Source organism: Pteropus alecto, unplaced genomic scaffold, assembly GCF_000325575.1.
Source record: "Pteropus alecto unplaced genomic scaffold, ASM32557v1 scaffold76, whole genome shotgun sequence".
Taxonomy (NCBI): domain Eukaryota; kingdom Metazoa; phylum Chordata; class Mammalia; order Chiroptera; family Pteropodidae; genus Pteropus; species Pteropus alecto.
The window spans coordinates 20,521,995-20,530,728 of NW_006443138.1; the positions used below are offsets into that span (position 1 = coordinate 20,521,995).

An 8,734-nucleotide genomic window follows, 5' to 3' on the forward strand; every position below is an offset into this window, starting at 1 on the left:
TGTTTTTTTCCTGTGTATTTTTAATGCTACCTGGAGAGTTGGGACACTTATTGAAGGGGTATCAGATGTGACACTTCCTAAAATGCAAATCTTCTGACAGCACTTAACCTATTTGCAATCTTTCAATCTCTAACAAAATTTTCACAACAAATTCAGACTTTTTGAGATGATACATCATGCCCTTAGGGCCTCTGTAAGCCTCTCTAGTCTTACTCCGATTATTTCACACACACACACACACACACACACACTCATTCCACTAGTACATCAATATATATGCAATTCTTGCAATAGGATACCATAATTGTAGGTTTTACATTTCTACCTCACCCAGTGGAGTTTAAATACCTTAAAGATAGTTTATTTGTTTATAATATTTGGTGCATGGAATATAAAATACCTAAACCATTTTATAGGATAAATGACAAATTAATTAATGGGATTTCTCTTAATATTATACATAGAAATGGATATTTCTCTTCTGATTTTTGGGTCAATTTTAAAAACATTTAGAAAATGTATTAAATATAAGACACGGATTAAAATCATCTATCATCCTACTATTCGGAAAATAAATAACTGTTAGCATTTACTTTTTACTGAATTCATTCACATATCCACACATTCATAATTTAAATAAAAACAGAACATTCTAGAACTGAAGTTTTTATCATAATAAGCTGGCTATACCCATCTAAATTCAAGCATAGTAGCAAGTTGTTTTTTAAAGAAAAGAACAACTTTTTGCTAGAAAGAAACTCCAACGAGCCCTTTAGTTATTCTGAGGAGAGACTAGAGTAGATTGGAGAGACCGAGACAAATTGGAGTTAATTTGCTCAGTGAAACAATGTAAAAGAGATTCTCCTTCTCACATTATAATAGAATTGCTGATTTTTAGCTGAACATATGGCTGCCTAAAATGCAAACATTTCCCAGCCTGTCATGTAACGTGACTGAGGGCTGCACAGAAAGATGTAAGATAAAGCTATCTGCAACTGTTCATACCAGACAGCTGGCACATGTTCCTTGCCCCTTACTCTTCATTTGTTTCTTCATTCTGTATCTTAGAACATAGTGTGATGACTGGAACTCTACTTCTACATAAACAATTCTATAATGACCTTTCTGAACATGAATCTGATATATATATATCTTTGATTGTTTTATAGGGGACTAGTTCTAGAAATGGAATACATGCTTAATGCATTTGATCAACATTGCCAAATTGCACTGTAGAATGGTTGCGGCAAAATATAGCCTGACAAACAATGGATAAGTGTTCCAATTCAAAATATTCTAAATATAACTAGATTTTCTCATGTTGAATCTTTGTAAATTTTTAAACAAAATCATTGCACTGTCATTTTAATATTTTTGTATTTAGTAGTTAGGTCAAATTTTATTCATAATTATATATTTTATAATTTTTCCTTCTTAGTGTGTTCTATAGTAACTTTTCCCTGTATTAGTTTATCATTTTCCTAATAATTGAAGAAGTTTGTATTTAAAATTTTAATTATCTTTGCCATTAAAGATAAAAGTTTTTTTTTCCTAGTGTTAAATTTGTCTTTAGTTCTCATTAGAGTAATGTTTCAAAATACAAAATTTTAAATTATATATTAAAATATGCTTCTATGAGAAACATCAGTACAATGGTGAACTTAGGATTATTCATTGTTAAAAAAAAAAAACCTTATATCTAAATCTAAATATGTCTACAAATACAGAGAGAATAGGAAATAATGTCCAACATAGGCCTTAACTATAAGTTTGAGTGGAATCTTCTAATCCATGTTGAGAATACCTGCCTGCCTTTACACAGCTCAATCAAAAACTGTTTCAGCAGTTAACATTAACAAGACAGTACTACTCAAGGAAACTAGATAAAGCAGATAATTTGTGACTAACTTTATTGTTTATTTCAAGAACTTTCTAAAAAACCATTTCTCTGAACGATATACAATTCCATAGTTCTCTCTCTCTCTAAGACAATATATTTCTCCTTAGGATAAATAATCCCTTTCTGAGGGTAATAAATCACTCAACTGGGCCAACCTCTTGCTTATCAAAATACTTTACATATCAAATTCTTGCCTCACTGTGTCCACCAGACCTAAACAATTCTATCACGAACTTCACCCAATACTAATCAAATTTATATATCAATGAACTTAAATCTGTCTAATGCCAGGTTCCCAAACTTTACAAATATGTGGCCTTGATGATCCCAACCCCCATATACAGTTCAGAAGAAATATCAAAAAATACATTAAGGTGGTGAGGTTAAATCTCCCCGACTGCTTGTTTAGTAGAGATAAGCTTTGTTTTGATTAAATAATAAGTTATTGACAGTTTGCTTGGTGGAATTTTTGGAGAGGCGTCAGTAGATTGTATGGACTCTCTAGGAAACAGACTTTTTGTGTGTCTCCTCTTTCCTATTTAACTCCTCTTTCCTCATGCCTTTCTTCAGCATGTCCTTTTATGTCAGCTAGAGGGCATTTTCAATTCTAGTCACTAAGAAATCTACTTTTCCCTTAAGGATAGTCTCCAGTTTTTCTTTTAATTTTTTGTCTTTTTTTCATCTTTGACTCCAGCATAGTTTTTCAGTCATTGGGCTCCTTAAGACCCATTCTTTTTTTTTTTTTTTTTTAATGCCTACAGCACCTGGTATTCCTAGGTGGCCTCCCATCCAAGTACTAACCAGGCTCAACGCTGCTTAAAGACCCACTCTTAAATGAGTGGGCTGTGGGTGGAGTGGTATAGAGGAGTCATGAGGAGAGTGAAAGACCCACAGCTAGCCAAAATGAGCTTTTAGTAAAATTAGATTTCCAGTTAGCTGTCATGCTAAAACGAGACCTTCTTCTTCCTCTGTCTTGGTTTACATTATCAAATTTCCCCCTTTTAAATCCTAGTAGATGAATTTAAAGAGAGAACAAAAGCTATGTCCCACCATATGTGACATTGTCCAGGACATATCACAGATTCTGCATCACTGAGTGATAGAGTAGGCACTAAAGGAGGCACAGATCACTGTCTTCAAATTCCACAAACTGAAATGTTTCTTTCCATCATGAAGTAAAGTTTTCTCAGAGTTAATCTTCAACTTCGATTACATATCAGTGTTATAGCAAAGAAAATCATCTGGATTATAGCAACAGGTATATTGCCAATTTGGTTTGTCAGAGCACTATGAGTTTTGAAATGAATGTATTCCATAAGCTTATACAGATCTCCCTAAAGTTTTCGTCAATTTTATAAACATGTAATGTTTTGTGAGTTTCATTTATGCCAAACAATCAATTGACTACTTTTACCATTTTCAACAGGGATGCAATTCTTATTTTATTTGGGCTCATCATTCAGATATCAATGCAATATGCTTTTGTTCTGCACATATGTAATTTTATGTAAATGTCTTTTTCACACAGTATTCATTGCATTTTCCAGAGGGAATCTTACTTATCCTTTAATATTTCATAACTAATTTTTTTCAAATATTTCACCTATTAAAATACAAATTCTAGTAAAAATATATTAGTGATTCATGATATTTACATAAAAATAGTTTTTCAATAAACTATAAACATATTCAGGTAGTCTATTCTTGTGCTGTAATCAGAAAACATCAAATTTTACATTAAGATATCTTTTTGCAGCTGCTCTTTTTAATATTATTACCATCTTTTTTAAAAAATGAGAGAAAGCAGAGTTTACAGTGGCATATTCACAAATTCTACTCTCAATTTTATATATCTTGAGGTTGATCATGTTTTATTTTATAAAAGTCTCTCTGAATAACAATATATCCCCTTATTTCACCCTTTTCTCTTACTAAAATGCAATTTACTAGACATAGTTATAAACCTGTGGTAATCTTCAACTCAATAAATATTTATTTAAAAAATTTATTGATGTCCAATAAGTAATACAAATTAGAATCAAACAGCTCTTGAGTCAAGGAGCTATTTTATCATATGAAAAAGAGCTGCTATCCAAGAAAGCATTGATAGATTAAAATACTTTAGAAAATGAGAAAGCAGTTTAGAAATCTCAAAATTTTTGGTAAATTGAGAAAACAGATTGGAACCTCACTTTATATAATACACTGGACATAGAAGAGTGTAGTCGGAAGGACGCAAGCTACAGTTGATGAGCTGTGGAAAGAAAATATTAAACTCCATAGTGCCTTTTGAAATGGACAGGAATATTCTCATCTTACCTTCCAAAAGCATTGTTGCCGTTGTTTTGTTTTTTTTTTTAATTGTATTTATCTTGCAAAACATTTTATAAACTGATGACTAATGGTGAGATTATCCTTTTTCATCTTAAATGACCTACCAGACAATCAGAGAACATTGCACTGGCAGAGCAAGAGAAGGAAGAACATGTAATTGGGCAAAGCGGGAATGTAGGCCATGTGCAAAAAATTATGAACAATAATTCAGAAAAATGATTAGGCTATATAAGGCTTAGAGTTGTACCCCATTAGATAGATATCTCAGTTCACAAGATAATTGTTGGTATGATAATGCATTGCAATTGTCTTTATTACTAGATATGTTTCTGTTCCAAAGGTTAGAGAGCTTCCATTACACATGTCTTTTCCCTCCTGTGGTCATATACCCAAGTCCTGAGGAGCTCAACTGAAATGAGTGAGATTCTTTGGCAGAAAAGAATATTTTACAAAGAGGATGTTTGCTTAAGCTGCTAGCTAACCCAGTAATTCCTTATCTCTAACTCTATCTTTAAAGAGTCATTGTAATTAATTTCTGGGTAAAATCACATGTTCTGTTTAGGCATCTTAGCCATCTTCATAATAGCTTCACTTCAGAGTTGTAGTCAATCAGCCCTTGTCACATTCTGTTTTGTGTTAGCCAACTGTAGCCTTATTATCTGCAGAGATTAGATCTATGCGAATATTTTCCAGAGATAACTTTGAGTGGTGAGAAGACAAGGTAATAGGAACTGCATAGGCTTTCCCTCTCTAAAGCTTCTACAAAAGACTAAACCCAGAAAGCGGCAACAGTTCCAAGGACTTGTGCCTGACCTGGCGCCGTTTAGTAGGTGATGGAAAAGAATTGGCATTTTTTAAAGTGGGAGAATGATATGATAAGAATTGAACACTGCTGAAAGCAGTTTGGCAGCAGTATCAAAGTTGCATAAGAAGGAAAACATAAATTATTTAAATAGACCAAGCGTAAAGTAATGAAAGCCATTAAGAGGCATCAAAAGGCAAACTTAGATCTAGATTTAAAAGGCAGAGTTAGAATGCACAGGACACTGCAACTAATAGAATAGGGAGAGACACTAAGGAAGGAATAAATAACCAAGTTTTCAAGCCTTGGTGGTTGAGAAAATATTGAGTTTATAGACAGAGGAATTCAAAAGAAAAAAGTAGTTTTGTGGTGGAAACAGTCAAAATTGAGTTTGTGCCCAGCAGGGAATATACATAAATATGTTCAGAAGACAAAAGAAAATTAAATCTGATTCGTGAAAGAAAGATGAGAATCAGAAATTTAGAGGTACAGACTTAGTTCACACACACACAAGATGAAAATTCCCCAATGCAAAAAATATGGTGAATGTGTTATTAAAAAAAGTTTATATTTAGGAAAGAAACAGCAGATGGTTATTGTTAATCTTTAAAATATATCATATTAACCTTCAAATAAATGTCTTTCTTATTAAAACAAGGAAGCTAATGCTAAATTCCTAATTGTAATATTGGAATAAGAAACAAAGAAAAAATATCAATGGGACTAACAAGCAAGTTTAATTTGGGGAAGGGGAAGTTCTATCTTTGGTTGCTCAAAGTTAGAATTTTAAAAGCAAAGTCTTTAAAAGGACTTAAAAAGTAAAGTCAAATAAATTACCCTCAAGTTTCAAGTATTGGTGCCCATTATGTATACTTACATCAGCAAATCATTTCATAGCTCTATGTTGGAGTCTGTTGAATCAAAATGGGCAAATTAACGGGCAAAACTTCTACAGAATTTTACTCTATTTTAAATCAAACACACATAAAAAATTGCATAATGTGTATTGTAACATTTTGAACCAAAAATTCAATGTTTATAGGCCTCAGGCAAATGTTCAATGCCTTCCAAAAGTATTAGGCACACAGTCAAGAAGAAAATTCACTTTCCATTGGAGCCTACTAAATCAACACCTGTCATATTAAATTCCTCATCTATTTCCACTGTTTAGAAAATACAGGGGCTAATCTTATTGTGAAAGTTCAATATAAAAACTACATATTATATATGAAGCTTGAATCATGGTAAATAAAGCAAATCAATGAATAGTTGTCAATCAGGCTTTATTTTTGCAATTTAGACCTTTTAAAATATGAAAATTTAGAATGAATGTATTTTATAATTGGAAGGGAGGGTCTTAAGAGATTATTTACACCAAAAGATATGCCATGGAACTCGGGAATCAAGAAGCTTGGATCATTCCACAAATGTTTATTCAACCTTTACTTTTAAAACCTGTGGTAACATACTATATGTACACTGAAATATCATATACTAAATATCAAAACATTATTTGTTATTAGTTCTGAGTTTATACTTTGAGAGTAATTCACCCTGGAGAGGAACCTGAGATACAATCTCTCCTACTATGCTTATGGAATTGAAGAGTATAAAGAAATTACAAATTCAGTTTTAAAAATATATTACCACATAGCAGAGGTACCACACTATATGTGGGATCCCTTCCAAATCACAGACACGGAAAATTTAAGTTTTTCAAAATTTTTAAGGACACACACAAGAATAAATATAACAAAGGGTTATAGAAAAGAAAGGTAAAGAAAACAAAGATGACAAAAATGATAAAATTAACGTCAAGTGATAACATGATTAACTCTCACTTTTATATATATTTTAGCCTCTACCATCTGGTCTTCCTAGGTGGTCTCCCATCCAAGTACTAACCAGGCCCGACGCTGCTTAGCTTCCGAGATCAGAAGAGATCGGGCGTGTTCAGAGTGGCATGGCTGTAGACTTTTTAAATATTTATATGTTAATCATAACTAATCTATTATTCTCATACACTAACTTTATAAGTATCAAATACTATAAATTTTACATATAAAATTTAATATATAAATTCTGATTGTAATGTTGAACACATGGTCACCTTGCCTTCTACAGGTATTTATCTTAGTCAGTTCAGGCTGCTATAACAAAGGCTAGAAGTCTGAGAATAGGGTGCCAGTATGGTTGGGTTATAGTGAGGACCCTTTTATGAAATGCAAATTGCTGACTTCTTACATCCTATGTGGAAGAAAGAAAGTTAGCTCTCTAGCCTCTTCTTACAAGGGCAGTAATCCCATCCACGAGCACCCACCCACCATGACCTAGTTACCTCTCAAGGGCCCCCGCCTCCAAATACCATCAGATATAAGTTAAAAATGAAAAGAAGAAAAATGTTTATCATGCAAACTCAAATAACAAGAAAGCTAGAGAGGCTATATTAAATTTAAGATAAAATAGGCTTTAGGAGAAAAAATATCACCAGAGATAAAAAGGAGAATTTCATAATTATAAAAATATAAAGTCATCAAGAAAATATGTAAATCTTAAATATGTATGTAAATAATAACATAACTTAAAGAACTTTTGAAAAGAATTTAAATTATATTTATAATTTAATTTTCCAGTAAGTTGTCGGTATTATACAAAAATACAAATATATATACATGTATGTATATGTGTGTATATATATATAACTTTACCTCATTCAGAAGAAAAGGATTTTACATAGAGAAAGCAATGTTATTATTTCCCTATAGTACAAAACACATTGCATGATAAGTTTTCCTTCCCAAAGGAATAAGCCGTTTTATTTTCTATTCAAAGGGTGAATGAATTGTGGTTGAACAAGAGCACAGGAAAGTTCTATTAGTAAATACTGCTTTGAAATACTGCCCTTAGTGATCATATAACTTTGCTGCATTTTCCTATTTTAAAGTTAACATCACAAAATTTTACACAAACGGACAATCATTCTTTTGCTAGTATGCAAATTCAAGTAATACAATACAGTGAAATTATATTTGGAAAATAGTTTCTCTGCATAACTAATTTACTTTACTTTCGACGTGTCTGGTAAATATACAACATTTTTCTATTTTCCCCAGTAAGGGCAAGAAATACAGCTTTTAACATTAAATCTGACAAGAGTTTGAGAGGTTAGAAATGGCAGCATTGGGTCTCTTCTCTCTGTCAGTCACTCACCACGCACTGAACTAATCTCCTCAACATAGACAAAATACACATCAAAGGAAGGAATTTTAGACATAAAAATAAATAAACTTTAAAGAAAAACTTTTGTGCAGAATATGTGATTTCCACACAATCCCCAAAAGCCCGAATTGTTAAAGAAAGATAATGATACCTCAACATAAGTAGAAATCATCTTGAATGACAACACTCAAGCCCTCTCAAAGTAATAGTAACAAATGTCCAGCATATAAAATGTATTCATCACTAAGCTTTCACTGATTTTGTTTATATGCCTGTTGGTTTAAAAGTTACAATATATGGTCTGACAGTAAAATGTTATGAGAAAGGAGATGCTATATTTACGTGATCTTCAGATTACGTTTTATATTTGATTAGAACCATAAGTAGCATTATCATTGTCAGGTGGCATATGAATGCTATTCCTCCATAAAGAGGATATGTTTAAGAAGAAGGGGAAAGGAAAGGGAAAACAAAACAAA

At 32.1% G+C, this 8,734-nt stretch overlaps 1 pseudogene; it reads right to left on the reverse strand.

The window, feature by feature from the left end:
- Positions 1 to 6,892: 6,892 nt before the first annotated feature.
- LOC112472374 lies at positions 6,893 to 7,011 on the reverse strand (annotated as a pseudogene).
- Positions 7,012 to 8,734: the final 1,723 nt, after the last annotated feature.